Below are 22,694 nucleotides of genomic sequence, written 5' to 3'. Positions count from 1 at the left end.
CCAGCCCTCTCATTCACACACAAATATTATGTTATAGTCCTGCTGACGTTCATTCCTCTCCTCTCTAGAGCATATCTCCACCTCTACAGGGTCTCCTACATCTGTACCATACTCTCAGTACAGATCACAATGTCATCTGCAAACATTATAGTCAACGGAGACTCCTGTATGATCTTGTCTGTCAACCTGTCCATTGCCACTGCAAATAAGAAAGGGCTCACATCTGATCCCTAATGTCATCCCACTTCCACCTTAAATGCATCCATCACTCCTGCCGCAAGACCTCACCACTGTCACACCACCCTTGTACATATCCTGTGCCAGTTTTACATATATCTCTGCCACTCATGACTTCCTCAAACAATACCACAACTCCCGTCTAGGCACCCTGTCATATGCTTTCTCTACATCTAGAAAGACACAAAGCAACTCTTGACTTTCTCTGTACTACTCCATCAACACTCTCAGAGAAAACATCACATCTGCAGTGCTCTTACCTGGCATGACAATATACTTCTGACCACTACTCATCACTGCCCTGCTTAACCTAGCTTCCACTACTCTTTACCATGACTTCATGCTGTGACTGATTAATGTTATCCCTCTGTAGCTACTAAATCTCTGCACATCAACCTTATTCCTAAAATGGTATCCAAACACTTTCTCTCCACTCCACATGCAACCTCTCACTTTTCAAGATATCATTAAACAATCTGGTGAAAAACACCACTGCCACTTCCCCTAAACACCTCCATGCTACCACAGGTATGTCATGTGGACCAACAGGCTTTCCAATATTCATTGTCATCATAGCGATCCTTACTTCCTCCTTGGTAAGCCGTGCCACTTCCTGATTCACCATACTCACATCATCCAACCATCTCTCTATCATTCTCTCCATTCATCAGTATCTCAAAGTACTCTGTCCATCTGCGCAACACACTCTCCTCGCTTGTGAGTACATTTACCTCATTAGTCTTTATCACCGTTATCTGCTGCACATCTTTCAGTCCCTCTGTCTAGCCAACCGGTACAAGTTCTTTCATCCCTCCTTAGTGTCCAACCTGTCATACAAGTCATCATATGCATCATCCTTAGCCTTTGCCACCTCTCTCTTTGCCATGCACCTCATCTCCTTATAATCTTGTCTACGTTCCTCATCTCTCCAACAATCCCACTCCTTCATCCCCAACCTCTTTCTGTGTATACTGTCCTGTACTTTCTCAATCCACCGCCAGGTGTCCTTGTACTCTTTCCTCCATCCACATGTCACACAAAGCACCTTTCTAGCCATCTCCCTTACTAGCTCTTCTGTACTTACCCAGATATTTGTTAAATCGTCACTGCCACCCAGTGCCTGTCTTAACTTTTCCCTGAACTCCACCTCACAATCACCCTTTTCCAGTTCCCATCATTTGATACTTGGTGCTGCCCTCACAATCCTCCTCTTCTTGATCATCAACATCATCTTACAGACCAACAGTCTCTGCTGCCTAACTACACTGTCCCCTCTCACCACTTTACAGTCTCCAATCTCCTTCAAACTGGCCCTTTCTACACTGGATATATTTCACCTGGGTGCATCTCCCTCCACTCTTGTATGTCACCCTATGCTCCTCCCTCTTGTTATAGTATGTATTCACCACAGCCATGTCCATCCTGTTTGCAAAATTCACTACCATCTCACATCTGCATTCCTTTGCTTAACACCATACATACCCATCACTTCCTCATCCTCTCTGTTCCCTTCAACACGACCATTAAAATCTTCTGCAATCACCACTCTGTCACCCTTGGGTACAGTCATCACCATGTCATCCAAATGACTTCACATTCCTCTTACTCATCTTTCTCAAAACCAACTTGGATAGCATATTTTCTAACAACATTCATCATTACATAATCAATTTCTAGTTTCATAAACATGACTCTATTAGACAGTCATGTCATACTCCAAAACACTCTTGGCATACTGTTCCTTCAGAATAACCCCTACCCCCTTTCTCCACCCATCCACACCATGATAGCACAAGTTTGACCTGCCTACAATACACCTAGTCGTAATCCCCTACAATCTGGTGTCTTGCACACACAGTATATCAACCTTCCTTCTGGCCATCATATCAGCTAGCGCGGTCCCTATACCAGTCATACTGCCAACATTAAAGGTTCCTACCCTCACTACCACACTCCTAGTCTTTCTCCTCCTTTCCTGCCATATGAGTGTTGGACATCCTCCCGGGTATACCTGTCAATGCAAAGGCTACTGTGTTATCGAATGACTCAGGTGTGTTACAGCAATATGAAGACAGTGTCACTAATTTTGTCCCATTGCTCCCCCATGTATGTGTGGCATCCTACAGATAACCTGCTGTATCAGGTGGAGTGGGATGAGTGGGCATCAAGGGTGTGAATACAGTGCACCGTACTGACATAGGACAGAAATGTATATCAGGTATTACACGTGCACATGTCAGTATGAGTAGGTGTATCTGGCTGCCTCATAACAACAGAAATGGGATGCAAAATATGTTAAATAAGCTGTTCATGTTGTATGTGTGTAATTTTAGTTACTGTGCATTCAACAGAGTTTGATTTCTACAGCTACTGGTAATTGCATTGCCCTGACACAAACATAGGTAGTAGAATAAGCATGAGTATCATGTTGACATGTTAGAGGTGTCCAACCATGTTATGAGCTTTAGTCCATGCCTACTACACACAGCCATATGACCACCAACATAGCTGTATGAACTCAGCAATACCTTACCTGTAAAACCTGTCTCCACCAAAGTAGAGTAATCCCCTTTGCTGGAAAGCAGCAATACATAAAACACGATTGGTTGCTATGTCAGCTGTACAGGTCAGAGTAGGTGCAGGCACCAACTAGGTAGCAAGTCAACCTTTGTCCTAGGTGGATTACTGTAAGGCTAACTATGAGTTCAAATTGGACACATCCACCAAGGGTAATCACAAGGCCATCTTCACATATGTCTGCAATCTCAAAGGTGACCACACAACCCACCTTGTAATGATGGTCAAGCACACCACATACACACACCATAGCTATAGGCAACGAGCTGCAGACAGGTTTAGAGCAAACATCACCCCCCCGGCTCACCATCAATGTAGGTGGATATGCACAGCATCTGCATACCTCCCCTCATCATATGTGAGCAGGTGCATCCTGCCTAATCAAAGTCAACAAAAGCAGTTCTCTATGGGACCTGAGAACATTCCTGTCTGCATCCTACATGAACTCAGGCATAAGCTTCCAGCTCCATTACACACTGTATGCAAGCAAAGCCTGAGCAACATTGACATCCCTTCTACAAGGAAGATGTCCGCTGTCATCCCTCTACACAAACATTAAGGATGAATGGTGGTTTATGCAATGTACTGGCCATCATTGGGGGGAACATGACACATCAGGACCAGGAGTGCAATGCAGGTTAATATTGTGCTGGTATAACAGGGTTATGATGTGGTGGTATGTGGTGGTATGTGGTGGCTGATGATAGGCAATGCTGATGTGCTGGCTCTTTAAATGGCTCTGGCCAATGTCTGAGGTCCTGTGATGTGTTTTTCCATTTATGTCTTCTAGGTGCCATGCAAAGACAACCATCTTACACTGATCAGGAGAATGTAGCAATAACTGAAACTATCCTGCAACACTATGCAGTGCTGTTTGGACGGAGCCGTCAAAATATGCAGGAGTTGGCTACCCTGTGGGATGAACATCTCCACAGAGTCAACACCTTGGGCCACCATGGATGCACATATGAGCAGGTCAAGCATCGTGCAACTGACTTGTTACATCATGCCCAACAGAGGGCTGCTGCCATGGCCAGGACCATTCCATGACAGGTGGGGGCCCACCTACACAGGTCCTACTTACACCAATGAAGGAGCTTGTTGCCAACATTGGGATAGCCTCCAAATATCACCCATCACATGTAACACCAGTCGTGGAGATGGGTGGCACCCAGGTAACAGGTGAGGGATGTCCAGGTAAGGCCAGAGTGCACATAATTTTAATATTGTTGCACTAATACTGTCTGCTGTAGAGTATTTAGATGCATATTTCAGGTAAAACTGCATTTGTGGCTGGGGTTTAGTAGTGCACACAAGTGCACATCTATGGTGAAGGATAGCAAATTATGTACTATCACAGCAAATTATGTACTATCACAGATTGTGATGTACATGTGCAGAAAAGTAGCATTCATCTTGTAACACTGCCAATTGTGAGTTTACTGACAGTACCTCCCCCCCACAACTACATAGGTACCTCTAGTCTACATGTGGGGCAGCAGCCTGAAGCCAGTGAGTATGTGATTTTCCTGTTGTGACTTACCAGTACCCCAGTAATGTTGAGGTCATGCATGTGAGCATGCACACACCTGTTACTTTCAGATATTCTGCAATATCTGCATGTTCACTTCTAGTGGGTTAACTGCAGTGCATCACAGTGGTCATCACAGCGGCCTACTTGCAGGAGATGTCACATATCTGTAGCATACCTCACAACCTGTCATTGCATAAAATGTGGACAAAGATTGACAACATGGGGGTACAAAGGGCCAAAAATAGGGACATATTTTATAACTTACTGCTATACAGTGCATCTAAAAGGTGCACACACCTGTTTCAATGGCAGGTGTTTGTGAAACATAAAAAATGAGAGCAGAAGAACAGAGTTCCAAACCCTTCCAAACTTTCATGTGACCTATAATCTGTACAATTCCATTGTCAAACAGACAAATCTGTTAGTGGAACAATTATAACACATGAAAAACATTCAAGATGCTGGATGCATACGTGTGGCCAGCTGAAGGTACTACTGCGGTGAATTAGCTTTGCATATGATGACATCATTACATCTTCTTGGGTACACATCCACCATCACTGACAGAGACTCTTTGATTAACAGCATATAACAGTCAGTTGTCCTATCAGGATTATCGTAACATTTACTCAGTTGCCTGCAACAGCAACAGACATAGTTTGCATAGAGCTTACAAAGCAGCAAGGGGATCACATCTGTGAGAGGTATCAGCCCAGAGAAGGGTATACACACACATTTCCACAACATTACATATACCATGGAACACAGTGAAGACAGTCATCAAAAAGTGTTGAAAATATTGACAAACAGTGACATTGCAATGAAATGGACATCACTCCAAATATATGGAAAGACAAAACCCACACTGGTCAGGGTAGCTGCCAGGACATCTACAGCAACAGTAAAGGATTTGCAGGAACTCTGGCAAGTACTGCTTGTGTACTACATATGACAACAATCTCCTGTATTCTCCACATGTCTGGCCTATGGGGTGGGGTCGGAACATAGCAGCCTTGTCACACACAGAACAACATCCTGGTTTGGCAAATGTCTCAAAAACAATACATCAGGCCTCCCAAACATATGTGGGGAAATGTGTTATGGTAGAATGTGACCATGGTTGCACTTTTTGGAAACAATACCAAAAGGCTTGTTTGGCACATTAGCAAAACTGTGCATCACCAGAAGAACACCATCCCCATGGTGAAAAATGGTGATGGCAGTATCCTGCTTTGGAGTTGCTGTTCATAAACTAAAAGTACGCTTTTAGCTAAGGTGGAGGGGATTACAAACAGTACCAAATACCAGTCTCTTTTGTCCCAAATTCTTCCTGTATCAGCTAGGAAGCTGTAGCTTGGGAGAAATTATACCTTTCCACACAATGACCCAAGCCATACATCCATATCCAAACATGGATGTGTTCACCACAAGACAATACATGATTTGGAATGGCCCAGCCACAGTCCACATCTACATCCAATAGAAAACCCATGGGGTGCCTTGCAGAGGGCTGTGCAGAAGACATACCCTTGCAATCTGATAGAGTTGGAGGGCTTTTGCAGGGAGAGTATATAAATGTTGGTAAGTCGAGATGTGCCATGCTGATACACACCTTCCCAAGAGGACTGACTGCTGTTATGATATTCAAAGGTGCTTTAACAAAGTAGTACTTTAAGAATGTGCACAGTCATGCAACCAACCTATTGTATGTATTTCAAATTCTATATGTCACCCCTAACAAATGTGTTTGTTCTTCTATCGGATTGCACAGGTTATAGGTCACAATAAAAGTGAGAACAGTTATCACATGATTTCTGTGGTCTCATGTCATACATCAGACAAACTATGTACAGTCCACAGCTGTCCAACATACCCTGTGTAGGGCAGCCACATGGCATGACTGTTAGCATACATACACACACATACACACACAAACACATCTGTATCACAAGCAGGTCACCCCTAGACACACACAGCACTTCTGAACAGGCCATCTACTGCATTCCCCACCACACATGCACATGATGTCAACTGTATGGCCCAGCCTAGGCCTCTGGCAAACCCACACCACACCCTGTGCATATGATGATACCTGTGCCACATTCCTGTTATCCAGACCATCGATGCAGGGACATGCTAATATGGGTCTGATGCACAGGGTGAATGTAGTACAGTGTAGCTATGTAATACTGTGTATGGTGGTGTTTACTTGCATTTGTTGTGGGTACAATACCACTGACTGCCTGTAGTATGACATGTTGTATTCTGTTTGTCTTCCAGGTGACTGTGTGTCTGCAGGCTGTGGCCCTGCAGACATGATCAAGAGGGAGTATGGCAGAGTTGGAATACACCACCTGTGTCATAGGTAAGGTGCATCTTTTTATGTACATCTACCAGATGTGTATGCATGTAACAGTGTGTGAATGACATTGTTGTCAGACAGTGTGACCTTCCATACATACCCCTGACAGGTAGCCTTCATACATGTCACCTCAGTGTTGTGTACTACCACAAGCTCATACATACAGAACGGGTTACTACAGTCCTGTCAGCAGGTCCCTCACAAGCATAGCCATTGCATTAACCAAAACAGTTTCACCTGGCAACACATGATGGCCCTGCCATTTTTTCCCATACACTCAACCCTGATGCAGTTGGTGAGGGCATGCATGAAATGCGAATGACAGGTTTGTGCTATGTATTCCTGAGTTCACAGGGTGGAACATGGAAACAAAATGGTATATCTTTTGCATACACACAGTCAGGACTGACAAAGGGGATTTGCATACACCAACATAAACACAGTTGGCAATAGACTGATTATTAAAGGTACATATCCACTTTGATGTACTGTACTACTACATACACGACATGCCCTGCATAGATGATATGCATGGGACATTACCCATTACCTGTTACAGCACATACTGTTGTGAATGCCCTCATGAATGGTGAGTTAACCCACCAGAAATAGCATCTGGAATCATGCATTGCTCCTACAAGCCTGGACAAGTGTTAGGGTAGCAGACATTGTATCAGCATGATGTTTCAGTCAGGTATGATACCTGATGCTGCCATATGTGTCAATACACTCACTGTGGCCTTGTTGGAAACAATATCACATACATGGGCATTTTTAAGGGACACAGAACACTTATAGGTTGCAAACATCTGGATATTCTAAACATATCTGTACAGGGGAATAGTATGGTCTGTACAATGTTTTAACATGCTGCATGTGAGGCAGATGCCATTACCACACTATATAAAGTAATGCCATCAGGAGGTGGTAAACAGCCATGTATGGTACACACATCAAAATGGTATCAGCCACACAGGATATGATCCACACACACACACCATTATTGAAATTAGAACTCCTGCCTATCTATTTATGTCTACTATAGTGTTACACAGTTATCAGACTCGCCACAGAGCTTATACGATTTCACCTACTCCAAAGGTACTTATAAGGTGAATGACACCAACAGGACTAGTAAATTAGGGTGAGGGGATGTGTAGAGGGTGGTACACAACTCAAAATGGTATAACCCACACAGTATATGATTCTCATACAGCCTTACTTACCAGTATTGAGATTAGAATTCCTGCTATCTAGTTATTTCTACTAAAGTGTTACGCAGTTATCAGACATGCCACAGAGCTTACACAATTTCACCCACTCTAAAGGTACTTCTAAGGTAAATGACATCAACAGGACTAGTAAATTAGGATGGGGGAGTTTAGATGGGGGTATAGAACTCAAAATGGTATAACCCACACAGTATACGATACACAAACACTTACTTGCCAGTACTGAGAATAGAAGTCCTGCCTAAACACACACACACACACACACACACACACACACACACACACACACACACACACACACACACACACACACACACACACACACACACACTTGCCAGTATTGAGATTAGAACTCTGCGCCATGGAGCTTATACAATCTCACCCAGTCCAAAGGTACTTCTAAGGTGAATGACATCAACAGAACTAGTAAATTAGTGTGATGGGGAAGTGTAGAGGTTGGTACACAACTCAAAATGGTATAAATAACACAGTATATGATTCTCACTCACACAAATGTACATACACACACTTACTTGCCAGTATTGAGATTAGAGCTCCTGCCTATCTTGTTATTTGTAGTACAGGGTTATGCAGTCACTGTACATGCTACAAAACTTACTGAACTAGCAACTGGCTAATGGTGCTGATACTGCACAGCTGTGGTAAAGTATTGCAGGTGGCAGAAAGTCTGCCTTCAGTTTTTTCCTTAGATCTTGCTAGTTCTTTCTCTCTTGTACTTCAAATAACATAATAGCTTTGCACTTCAACAGGTTATTGTATCATTAAGTGTAGCACACCTGGGAGCTATCAGCAGCAGTCATTGATCACAGAATTAGCCACAGTACTTAGTAGTTATGACTACCCCACCTAGCATGATTGAAGTGCAGTTTTCTGTGCTTTTGTCCATTAACCTGGTGCACTTGGCCATTCTGAAGCACTGTTGCAACTGCCTCATGTACGCAGTCAACACTCTCCTCTAAACTCCAAACACTCAGCCTTGTGAGAGTTAACCCTATATCACCAAATTTGAAAATATGCACTCTCCAGCAAAGACTGGACCAGCTGGTCAACAAGAGGAGGACAAGACCTGCACCAAACCATGTGGAACACATAGCTTGCCACAACACCCACTATTACAGCCCTGACATACACTCACAAACCGCACACCCACATTTACAGAGGTGCTCAATGGACATTTACCCAAACAGCACAGTCCAGCAAGACAGACGCCCACTTGACCACCACAACATCACATGCCAAAGGAGACATATGTCATCTACACAGTGTGCCCCTCAACCTATGCCTGTAAGGCTAATCACCTTGCCCAATGCAGTAATCATGGGTGACTCAGTAATGAGGCACACATATATCCAACTCACTAAGCTGAAAATGAAGAAGGTAACAGCCAGCTGTCTATCACATGCCAGCATCCAACACATGAGACACCCAGTCAGGTCACTCCACAACTACTAGTATCATTCTGTCATCATCTATTTGGGTGTGAATGACCTGAGATGCACCTCCCTGGACTGCATGACAAAAGACATGGTTGAGCTATTGGATTATGTGGTCCAAGCACATATGACAGTAGCCCTGAGCAGTATACTATCATCACTCAGAATGATACTGCAGTACTGTCAACAAATTATTGACTTCAACATTGGCTTACATGTTGTTTGTCATTCTCAGGGGATCCAGTCTCTCTGCTTATGATAACATAATTGACAGACCTCAATGCCTTGTCAGAGATGACCTGTATCGGTCACTCCTGGGTTTCCAGGTACTGGCTAAGTCTCTTGCCTCCCCTATAGTGTATTTTTAGGCAGTGTTCCAAATCACATTACCACTGTAATAGCTAGACAAGAATGCAATCTGAGGGTCATGCTGCTCAACAGTAGACATCTAACTCTCAAGTTGCAGTCACTCAAAGTACTCCTCAAAATAGAGAACATTGATAGTTGTGCGGTAACAGAGACCGGGTTTACAGCAGCAGACAGCAGCCTTGTGCTAACAGGCTATGATGCATTCCACAGCTGTCAGCCCCAAAATATGGACCACAGCTCCATAGGTGAGTGTGTCTCCATATTCATAACAGACATGCATACCTCCAGACTAGTATTCCAGCATAATGCATCTGAGATACTTCAGGTACAACTGACTTTGGGTAATAGTCCAATCCAGGTCATAGCCTGCTATGGGTCCACATCCATGTCCCTAGACTGTCAGTCCACATTCCTCAACAGCATGCCAACACTGACATAGTAGGAGACTTCAACTACCCCTCCATCAACTGGGAAAAGTAGTCAAGCACCAATTGACTGGCCCAATGCTTCCTGAAATCCATCAGTTCCAATGCCCTGGACCAGCTTATAATGGTGCCCAGTAAAGGATGCAACAACCTTGACCTGATTTGATTACTTACATATCAGACCATTGCTCAACAGCAGTAGTCAATCGCTACCTGATCAGATCCAAACATAATGTAATTACCATGGCAATCCACATCTCACCCACACCACCCACAAAGGTAATCACTTTGATAGACCTCTCCAAAGCTGACTTTGGAGTCATAAAAACAAGGGTGGATGACTTCATTGCACCTATGCCAATGGAAAATAGCTGCATGACTGTCACCTCATACACAAATGCACTGTACAAAGATGTACAGTGAATGCATGGTGCTAGTCATGGCTAATATAACCAAGCCACTGTCCTCCAAACAACGGAAGCCAATGTGATGGTCCCCTGCCATTACTAAAGTGTACAACAGAAGGAAGCCACTGTTGCAGAAAAAGGTGGTGTCCCAAGATTGGTAAACCCCCTTATTAGCCTCAACAACAATGTGAGATCTCTCATGGAATCATCTACAGCCAGCTATGAAGGCAGAATTGTAGCAGACACTGACAATCACAAAAGCCTTTGATAGTTATACCAACAACTTCCACAGCAATACCAACAAGTGCTGTGAGTTACTGCACAATGCTAACTCCTATCCTGAGCCATCAGATATTGGCAACAGTCTTGCCAACATATTCAGTGCCAGCTTTATCCCTCACCCCCCCTAAGAGAACAATCACAATAGCAGATGAGTGTCAGGCACTCAGCATTACTGCACCCCAGGTTAGACCTGCATTGTCCACCTGAAAGTATACAGCTTCCATGGGACCCAAACATATCCATGGCTGTGTTCTACATGATGTACAAAGAGACCTGGCACCACATCTGTGTGCCCTGTTCAGTCACAGCCTCATCTCAGGCTTTGTCCCTCCAAAATGGTGTAATGGTACAGTCATCCCTCTCCATAAAGGGGTAGCAACTACAGACCCTGGGTATTATTTTGCTACAGACCTTGGGGACTATTTGCCCATTAGCTGGATGCATCTACTATGTACAGGTATGGACTGCATCATCAGGGACCCAATTGACAAAGATATAGGTAATCTTCTATCTCTGGACCCCACACAGTTTGGCTTTGTGAATGGCAGATCATGCCTGCTCAACCTGGTTGACTTCTTTGAGTGATTCACCAGGGTTGTTTATGACAGTAAAACACTGCATACAGCCTACCTTAATCTGGCCAAGGCTTTTGATACCATTCCTCATTCAGGAATTATTGACAAACCCACCAAACTAGGCATCAACCCCTATATCAGTAGGTGGGCTTCAAATTGGTTCACAGACTACACAGTGTGACAGTGGCAAACTCCAAGTCAGACTGGCAAGCAGTCTCAAGTGGAGTCCCACAGGGATCAGTACTAGGTAGTCTCCAGTTCTCAGGAGTCCAGCCCAACACAGAGGAACTCAGGCTGACAAAGTACACAGAGGACTGCAAGCTGGGAGCCATCATTAACTCCACAAATGATGCAGACATCCTACAGAAACGCCTCACTGAGATCAATGAGTGGTTTGGAAACCATGGCCCAAAACGTAACACCACAAAATGCATCACCATCCCCTTTGGTAAAACACTCAATTCCCAGTAAGTACCACATCAATGGGAGCCTAATGAACACTGTAGGTATTATAAGAGATGTGGGGACACAGGTTGACAGCAACTTCTCCTTCAACCACCACATTGCCACTGTGGCCAGGAATTCCTTCTATGTGGCACATCACATTACCAAGGGTTTTGCGTCCAGGAAGACAGAGATAATCACTTCTCTCTAGTCTTTCTCCATTAGACCACTCAAGTATTATGGCCCATTTGGCATGTACCTCACTAGACACCTGCAACTGCTGGAGAGGTCACAGAAGTACCTCACAAACAGGTTCCTAGGCATTAAACACATTCCATACAGACAGACTCAGTAGACTCCTGCTATTCTCTATGTCATATCACCTAGTTGGAGGCTATCTGTTCTTGGCTTACAAAGCCATGTCTGACCCAACTCTTGTAGAAATGCTACATATGAAGACATCCCAATCCCTCCATACTACACATTGCAGAGACTTCTACCTCATTACCACAAGACACAACATGCTGGTTGGACAGGTCCCTCACCAACAGACTGCACATGCCCTGGAATACACTTCACATACATGTCATGCAGAGCACCTAGCTGACCCTGTTTCACAGAAATCTTGATGAGTGGATGTGTAATAGACAATTCACCCCAAAGATCACTGCAGTGGCTCTACTTGATACAGGCACTGGGAAGTAACATTGGGTGGCACAATGGCAGGGCCCTTCTATGGGCTAGGCTTGTAAAGGCCCCTGGGCCATTAGCCTACTGCACACTTATGAACCTATAAGAGGGATGACATCAGCAGGACTGAAAAAGTAGGGCAGTGGGTGGGAAACATATCAAAATAATTTTGCCTACAAACATACACACCCACACACACATTTGATGGATACAAGAGTAGAACACCTGCCTAAGTAGTTATTTGTACTATAGTGTTAGGCAGTTATTGCATGTGCTACAGAGCTTACTGGGTGGCCAACTGGCCAACGGTACTGATATGGGGAATGACATCATTAAACGAATCAAAATACTTTGTTCTACAAACAGACACGCTTACACACATTTGCCAGATGTGAGAGTAGAACCCCTTCCTAGCTAGTTATTTGTGCCATAGTGTTATACAGTTACCGCACATGCTACAAAGCTTACTGAGCTGACAGCTGGCCAAAGGTACTGATATGGGAAATTAAATCAGGAGGACTGATAAATTAGGGCAGTGGGTGGAAAACATCAAAATACTTCTGCCTACAAACATACACACTTACCAGATATGAGAGTAGAATCCCTGCCTAACTAGCTATTTCTACTATAGTGTTAGGTATTTATCGCATGCACTACTGAGCTTACTGGGCTGACAATTGGCCAAAGTTGCTGATAAAGGGAATGACATCATTTGGACCGATAAAGTGGGGCAGTGGGAAGTGTTGTGGGTGGGAATGGCATAAAACTGTTTCACCTACAAACAAACACACAACTTCCTTAGTCTTGCACACTCAACTGCCGCACACACACACACACACACACACACACACACACACACACACACACACACACATTGCCGGTACTGGGTTTAAAACTCCTACCTATCTAGTTACTTGTACTATAGTGTTACGCAATTATCACATGCATTACAGGGCTTATATGGGTAGTAGGTGTCCAATGGTACTTCTAAGGTGAATGACAGTGGCAGATCTTGTGCAGTTGGGGAATGTGAAGTGTACTGAGTGGGAACAGTCTGCTAATATTTAGACTTATAGAGACATACACACACAGACAGGTGATGTGATATTAATACCCCAACCTCAGTATTATTACACACTGGGGCTCACCTTTTCGCTTTCATGTGCCACTGTTTAAAACCAGTCCACAACAGGGCATCACTATATTCCATTCTGGGTACTCATGTGTGTGACTCATGCTGCAGTGTCTGTCCCCTTGTGTCTCTCTGTCTTTCACTGCCTGTCTCTCACTTCATCACATCTATGTGTGTGTGTATGCTTGACATTGACATAGTTATCTGTTGGCAATATATGCCTGCATGTGTCACACACAACAGATGTGGATATATCACATATGGGCCACCTACAGATACCTGGGGGTAATCCTGTCTGATGTGTGTGTGTGTAGGGACAATTAAGGTGTACGCAGCTGTCTGTATGCACAGATATATCTACACAATATAGTCATATAGACCAATGTAGGTTCCAACATGTCCTGTGATTTTCTAAGTGTAGGAGCATGCCCAATGTGACCTTGTATACTTAGAGTGGGACTCCATTCCAACATGTCCTGTGCTTCTCTAAGTATAGGAGCATGCCCAGTGTGACCTAGTATAGTTATAGTGGGATTCCATTCCAGAGATATGTGTACTCTGGTCCAGGGTTTTGTGTGTTACAGACATAACCTCTCAGAACTACAGAGGACTTTCCTCGGGGTAATGGTTTGTTTTGGCAGACATTTTCTGGCATATCTATATTCTGAGAGTGCAGTGTATTGTGTCATTACCTAGTGTCAGACATCCTCAAATCATCCCAGTGCTTTACCAGAGGAATACTAGTCATATGATGCATAGACTGATATTATAATGGCAGCTGTGTACATTCTTGCCCAACAAGGCCAGTTGGGGAGGTGTGGCTACAGCCAGTTGAGTGATAGTCCAGCAACTTGTTGATATACTGGCTGGGGATCTTCTGCTTCTATGGTATCTGTGTAACCTGAGATGTGATATCCTGGTGTGGCCATACCTGTCTGCTGTACATTTTTTGGAAGATTGTCTCGGTAGTTTGCTAGAGGTTTTGTCCAGTCTGCATAAACATATGTTTTTATGGTAAGTGATTTCAGTATAATTGAAGAGTGATGCTACAAAATATTGACAGACATTACTGTGTCAGCCTACATAACCTTCAGACTATTCTGCTACTGCAAACCCCTCACTCTACCAACTTTCTCAGTATGTCAGGGCACTATTTACCACACATGCCTATCATTGTGCCTTTGTTTCACATTTACTCCTGCCCTTGTTCAGAAATGTTGCTGTTAGAGGTTTGGTGTTATGGCTGTGGGTACAGACTGCATTGTGTTGTGCAGGCATGTCCTTTATATCATTATATACAAAAGCAGACATAAAACAAGGAAAAAGCCATATTGACAATGACCACTGGCAACAGTACCAACAAGCATGATTATACACAAAAACCATAGAACATCAGCTACACAGCCCTCAAGAAGTCCATTATATGTGTAGTATATTCCACATAGCACTGTAACTTTCAGGTATGTTAGTGGCAGAACAGTAGGTGTCACTGACATGCATAATCACTGGCACTGCAGTTATCTGAACATGGCCGTATGACAGCCTGCACCTAAGGCAGTACAAGATGACAGCCAGGAGAACATGCTGGCCAGATCCTGACAGTATTGACCACACGTGGACATAGCTCATTGACCCCTGCATATTGAGCACATGCAACATGTTTTAGTGTGTATTGGGATAGCCCTACCAATTTGTGTTATGCTGCTATTTCCCTGCAAACATAGGTTCATAGGTTCATAGATTAGTACTAGGCTAACTGCCCTTGCGAGCCATTTTAAGCCTAGCCAATTATCCCCTGTGAGATTCAAACCCTGTACCTTGTGTTTGTACTGCAAATACCTTAACCAGTAGGCCACCCTCCCAACCATGTTATTGTATTTCTGTGGGTATATAGGGGGCACACCTGTCGACTGGAGACATTTGCAGAGACTGTGCTATTTGCTTTACATTTTGATTCCATTTACCATACTATTTTGCCCTGTCTTGGGGACTACAGGCATATCAGTAAAGAGCACAGGTGAGATTGTAATGGCATACATTTGCATGTCAGACTTGTTACCCTTCAGAGCCTTACTGCAACTTTGAGACCTGCTGTGCTATCACTGTGTGGGTCTTTAGGGGGTAATTCAACATTGCTGCCATTTGTGGAGCTATTCCAGACATTTATCTCTGGTTTTCTGCAGCTGACTTACTGTGTGGGTCTGAGGGGTGAGTATGGGACCTCACACTGACATCCATGACTGTGAGCTATGGCCCCCCAGTTAGTTGGCCCCACACATATTCTGCAGTAGGATTTGCCACCTTGGGTACTGCTGTATAGTGTTGGGTGGCCAGTACTGGGCAGACATTTCATGGTGTCTGACATAGCTGTCAGCTGTCTGCTGCTATCCCAGTAGTCCACCCCATTCCCTTGCATGCATGCAGCAATACCATACATATGCTAGCAGAACATACTAATACATTAATTTACTGTTAAGGCATCTGACTTACCTTGTGCCTGTGGCAGATAGTTGTACAGTGCTTGAGGGCTGACTATGTTGGATGCACACAGTACACTGCCTATACATGGTAAGTTACAGGTAGTGTGATGTGTGTGTCATCCCATTTTACTGTGTGTGTGAGTAGAGAGAGGTGTCATTCCCTGGGTGCCTACAGTGTCAGTGTGTGTGCTATGTGTTGCCTCTTGGCCAAGGCCAGGAAATACTGGGCACACCTCCATCTAACTATAGGGGCTGGCTCAGGGGGATCCTTGTCCGAGTCCCTCTGTGCCTGTAGGGACCTTGGCAATGGTGGGGGTCTGTTTGGCCCTTCCCCATCCTGTTCCTGCTGCAGCTGTTTCCACAGGATCATATTGTGTAGCATGGTACATACTATGAACATTTGTGCACATGTGACTAGAGAGTACTGCAAGGCTCCACCAGATATGTCCAGGTAGTGGAACTGTGACTTAAGCACCCCAAACACACACTCTATAATGGTCCTGATTTGTGCATGTGCCTCATTATGGTGTTCTTGCATGGGTGTGTGTGCATTTCTGATGGGTGTCATCATCCACAGCTTCAGTGCATAGCCAGCATCCCCCACCAGATGGCCATACTGGATGTCCCCCCCCTGGCAAATCCCTGATACAGCTGTGAGGAATGCCAGATGTGGGAGCCATGATAGCTTCCAGGGCTGCCAGCACACAGCTTCATGATAATGCCCTGGGCATTGCACATGACCTGGCAGTTGATGGAGGGGAATCCCTTGAGTTTTATGTAGACCCTACCCTGCTCACCATCACTCTCCAGCACATACTGATGTATCAAAGCGATGGCAGCCCCTAGCATTTTGTCAGTTAAAATTCCAAGGTTTACTCCAAAGGTGTAGAGTTTGTGGGGGACACCAGACTGAGAGGTGTTTGCATACCTTATAGTGGGTTGCTGCAACTGCTGCTGTATTACTCATAGCTTTGAATTGGCCACTGTGAATGTTAGAGGCATTACAGGTAATTTGTGCATGATTGCCTTTATTCTCATGTTGCCGTTTTTTAATTATTTTTTACTTACCTCTCCTCCCACTTTCAGCTATGCAGCCACCTGTCAGCTGTATTATTATGTGCTCTGCCTGCCCATTGTAAGTTGTAAGATTCCCATATTAGTGATTTCTACTTCATTTCTCCTTTATTGCACTGTTGCCCTTTATTTTTTTATATCTCCTCTCATTTTCAGCTATGCAGCCACCTGCCAGCTGTATTAATGAGTGCTTTCAATGGACCATTGTGTGTTGATGTATCCCATATTGCTGTTTGTACTGCATTTCCCTTGTTCTGCTATTTCCTTTTACTTTACCTATGTCCTTCTTGTTTAATCCCCAGTGCACTGCCCAGACTCATTTAGCTAGTGTAAACAGTAAGAAATGACCCTCCTCTGGCTGCGAACATGCTCCTCAGTTCATGGAATAAGAATATACAGCCTCAGACACACACCCTCGCTTAGCTGTGCTTAGCTAAGCACAAACCCAGCCAACAGAGCTCCCATGTGCTTACAGCAAGCATGAAACACCCCATTTTCATGTTAGTTGCTCCTCCTGTCTATATGGTGGTGTTAGAGCACCTACATGGTTAGGTGCAGTATAACACTTAGAAGAAATTTGTGATTCAGTATAAGTTCCCTCATTAACATACCACACTGCCTTAATCCCTAGTTACTGCACTACACACATGCCTTCCCCCTTAGCAACCACTGTTCCCTGCCATTGTTTACTTTCTGCATGCCATTGACTATCTTCTACTTCTTCTTTTGGCTTTTCCCAGTTAGGGGTCGCCACAGTGGATCATCTGTCCACTCATGATTGGCAGTGGAGTTTTACGGTGTCAAGTTGCCAGTCTGGTGCCCAGCCTTCCACAGAAGGCACACACATGCACACACTCACACCTAGGGCCAATTTAGAGTGTCCAATCCACCTACTGCATGTCTTTGGGATGTGGAAGGAAACCGGAGCACGCGGAGGAAACCCATGCGACCACAGGGAGAACATGCAGACTCCGCACAGAAGGCACCCCAGCCAAGAATCAAACTGGAGAACCTCTTGCTGTGAGGTGGCAACGCTAACCGCTGCACCACCATGGCCGCCCCTGCATGCCATTGACTATAATGGCAGAAAACAGTTTTCCATATTACTTATGTTTTCCCCCCTTTTTTTTTATTTTCTTCCCCTTCCTGTTTGTGTGCCACTTCCCACACATTCAATGGCTGAGATCGGCCAAAAAAATAAAAGTTTATTTTTTATTCATGGGGAGCAGTTTTGCATGCCAATGGCCATTAGCATGCATAACTACTCTAATACATGCTTTATTGAGAACTGACATGCCTCTGTTGTATTTTTTGCAGAAATGTATTCGGTTAGTAACCAAATACATTTCTGTAACTAACACTGTTGCTGAATTGCTAATTCACCTCATTTGCATGGTTTTCACCAGTAAATGAGGTGATTAGTATCCTGCATGGGTTTCTGTGCAGGAACAGTGTTAGAGTGCTCATGCACGTCAAAATGACATGTACCTGGATCGCAAGGTGACCATTTTCCATGCAGTAGCGGATACACTGTTCCGTCACGAAAAATATGTGTTCTTGAATCCCGGGGAAAGTAAAAATACCTGTAAATGGCTGGTTAAGCCAAGAGGTGCATATGAAGAATGGAGTAAAACAGGGAATTATTTTCTGTGGAAATTCCCTTCTTTCATCAGTGAACCAGCTTTATTTGGTCAGAGTGGCTAGCTGTGAGATCAGCCATTTTTATTTTTACAGCTTATATCCTGCCTGTACTACGACATTTAGGTTATAGTATAAAAATATATATATTTTTTCAATTTTAAACTGTAGCAAACTGTTTGCTACAATGTAACAAGCAGTTACTATGGTGTAGACCATACACAGACCACTACAATGCTCAGATGTGAATGCAATGGAGGGGGGAGTTGGGAGCAGAGTGCAGAAATGAGACCTGAAAGGCTGGGCAAGTGGGAGAGAGCATGCTGTGCATCTAGCCACCTGACTAGAAGGAACATTTTTATTTTTTTTGTTTGTTTTTGCTGAATGAGCATGAATCTGTAGTAAGCCAATCACCTTCAAAAAGTATTTTTTGTGTGTTTCTGTTTCTGCTTACTTGAGCGGGGTGAGGTGCTGGTTTATGGCACTGGCACAGAGTGCTGGTTGAGCCAACTATGCTTCTGCTCCTTATGGCTCAGTGCAGTGTCAGCAGTCTATCTACCTTGCATGGGAACCAAAACTGTAGCCTTTTACAGCAGAGTTGAGTGTGCTACCTGTTTCACCGCTGACTAAGAAAATAAAGCAATAAAAGAATTAATAGGAATCTAACACTTAAAAAATTCACAAAAGATAAATGCGGTCACCACCCAACAAATCAATTCCAGTATGCATATAACTCAGAATTAATATGTGCAGATGACTCAGCATTAATATATGCAGCCTCTTCAATAAAGTCGCATCTTGATGGCCTACAACATTCCCTTGCAAAATTAAAAAGCTGGTTAGAGCAAGCAACACAGCCTTTATATCTTAGAAAAATGAACTAGTGTCATTTTTAAAAGATTGTCCAACAATCAAACTTCAGTGAATTTATTGTACAAGTAATCAATAATACTTGTACTAAAATGGGACATAACTTCTGGGAATAATAATAATAATATACAACCAAATGTAAAATTTGATAAACAGACTAGACATGTACTCTTAGATTCAGAAACATTGCTTATGCTGTCACTCATTGGCTGACTCGTACAGTCAAAGCTATGCGATTCAGCTAAAAGCTAGTTAACAGGGTAGTAAGTGTCCATTAGATCAAGAATGATTAACTGATTAGCAAATCACAAAGAACCATAAATAGAGAAGCATCGACCTATGAATCTCAGTCACATGCACTTAGCAAACTTGCATCTATCCTCATCACACACACACAAAGCTGCGCCACTATGAAAATTCCTGAGTGCTGTAATAAGGGCCTGCAAGCAAGGCCCTTAACAATTTTGTTCTTATAGAAAGGGAGTAAATGGATGCACAGGGCAGTTAGAAAGTGGGAAGAGTAAGGGGCAGAACACAGAGACCAATACAGGAAAGGAAAGAAAGAGGAGTGGGATGCGGGGGTGAAGAAACTGTATACTTTTTGTTGCAGGAGAGAGACCCTTTATTTATTTATTTATTTGTGTGGAAAAGACACCCATTTAAGAAAGTTAGAGGAGGATGAAAGTAATGGGAAGATGTAGGCAGGAGACACTGTATAGGGATGGTAGGATGGGAAGAAAAGCAAACAAAGTCATGGCAATGATCACCAGGAGACATGTTGGCACAAAAAGGGTGGGAACACAATGGAGAAACAAATGCAGAAAGAAAGAAGAATGGAATATGAAGAGGGAAACTGTTGGAAATATGACATCATGATGAGGGAGAGAACAGGGTGATGACTCACTTTACACTCTCCAGGGCAGCACCCAGCAAGAGGTCAGCCTTACCCACAACTGTCATCTTAGTAGGCTCCTTCCTCTGTTGGCAAGTTTGATAGGACTAGGCAGTGATGAGATTTATACAATAGAGCTTTGCTACACCCCAATTCCAATACCACCATCTCTTCATCCAACGTCAGCCAGGTAACCTACAGGAAACAGCAGGCAAACATACTTTGCCTACTAACAGTGTATCTAGAGTGTGTGTGGCACAATGCTAGAATCATTATTGAGACCTCTTAGGGGCCCCATGATGGATGACCTACAGCATCACACACAGAAGCAGTGTCTGCAGGCAGATGGATACCAAGCAAAAGAAAGCAGGGCTTCATCATGGTGTGGTGACTGCTGCTGCACCTCAAACACAAATGTATAAAATAATTACTTAAGGGAAGAGAATAAAAAAAATAATAAATAAACATTTAAAGGCAAATGTGTATAGCATGTCGTGTAAATGCGTACTGCTGTAGTATCATAATGTAGTTAGGTAGGGGTTTGAATCCTGCACTTGCTAACTGTGTGTAAGTGTGTGTGTGTCTCCCTGGGGAGGAGCAACCTTTGTTGGGAGGGTGGCCTAATGGTTAAGGTGTTTGCCTTACAAGCACAAGGTAAAGGGTTTGAGTCTCACAAGGGATAATTGGCTAGGCTTAAAATGGCTCGCAAAGGCAGTTAGCCTAGTACTAATCTATGAACCTATGAACCTATAATGAAAAAGAGTGTCAGACGCATGCACACACACACACACACACACACACACACACACACACACACACAGACACATGAACATTAAACATTGTCAATGTATGAACAGTAATCAGGCATACAAGTAGCTATAGAACTACAATGTTTTTGGGGGGTATTCAATGGTAGTAAGAAGATAATTCTCGCCAGTCCCACTACAGCATAAGCTGTGGTTGTCAGATGTGGGTCTGAAACAGCATTAGCATGTTAAACCCAAAGATATTACTCATTACTCCTCTGAGCATATGGGAGTAGGATGCAGGTGGCATGCTGGGGAACGTGGGGGCCATAGAAGGAGAAGAGGATGCCCATGCTGCTGTGTCTTGCATGGCAGAGACAGGTACCTGTACTGAAGTCACAGGTCAAAGTGCTGACCATGCCACAGGAATGTATCAGTGCCAGCCAATATAGTGGCCTAAACATGTGCAGCTGCCAGCATGTATTAGATAAGTACTACAATATATGTCAGACAGCAGCACTCGAAAAAGCAGTCATGAAAGTAACATGCCTTAGGCATGCCATGTATAAGTGCCATTGCTGTGGGTCTTAATTTGGGACAGTGCCAACAGAATATAGGGAAATGGGACTGTTGCTCTTCATAGGACTGACAAGAGAATGGTATTTCATGCTGCACTATAGGGAAAATAAATCCACATGTGTATGACAAGGCATGGTAGATAGTATGCAATAAGGTTAGGCCATATCGGGAATATGATATTTACCCTGATTGTGTGGACAGTACTTATAGGTCAGGTAGGTGAATCAATGCTTTCCACTGCAGATATTCAGTAAACTCATTCAAGGATCACTCTTCAACACTATGCCAAAATTCAGTACACTGTGTATCTTCAAGCAGATCAACTATTCTACTCCCGCTCATCAGTAAATTCAATTTCTCTCAGTTTTCTGTTAAATGAGTTCACTGAAATAATTCCTTGTGGTTGCATCTGGAACATTTCTCCACAGTTTACTGTATTTCCACTGTACTTCATAATAAGTATATGTTCAAAAACAAATGTATTTCTTCACTTCTTCAAATGTGTTTTTTCACTTCTGACTCCGTATTGTATTCAGAGGATTTACAGAATGCCCAGTAAATACCAGAGACACTGTGGAAGTGCTTCCAGCCTCCATGATAGTTTTACTCTGACTGCTGCATAAAAGAAGTGTACCTTGCTGATGTTCATCTTCTTGCAGTCATTATGGCATTATGACATCTATTATACTATACTA

Source organism: Protopterus annectens, chromosome 5.part0 (assembly GCF_019279795.1).
Source record: "Protopterus annectens isolate FY-2018-M chromosome 5.part0, PAN1.0, whole genome shotgun sequence".
Classification (NCBI taxonomy): Eukaryota; Metazoa; Chordata; order Ceratodontiformes; family Protopteridae; genus Protopterus; species Protopterus annectens.
This window is presented reverse-complemented; position numbering follows the sequence as displayed.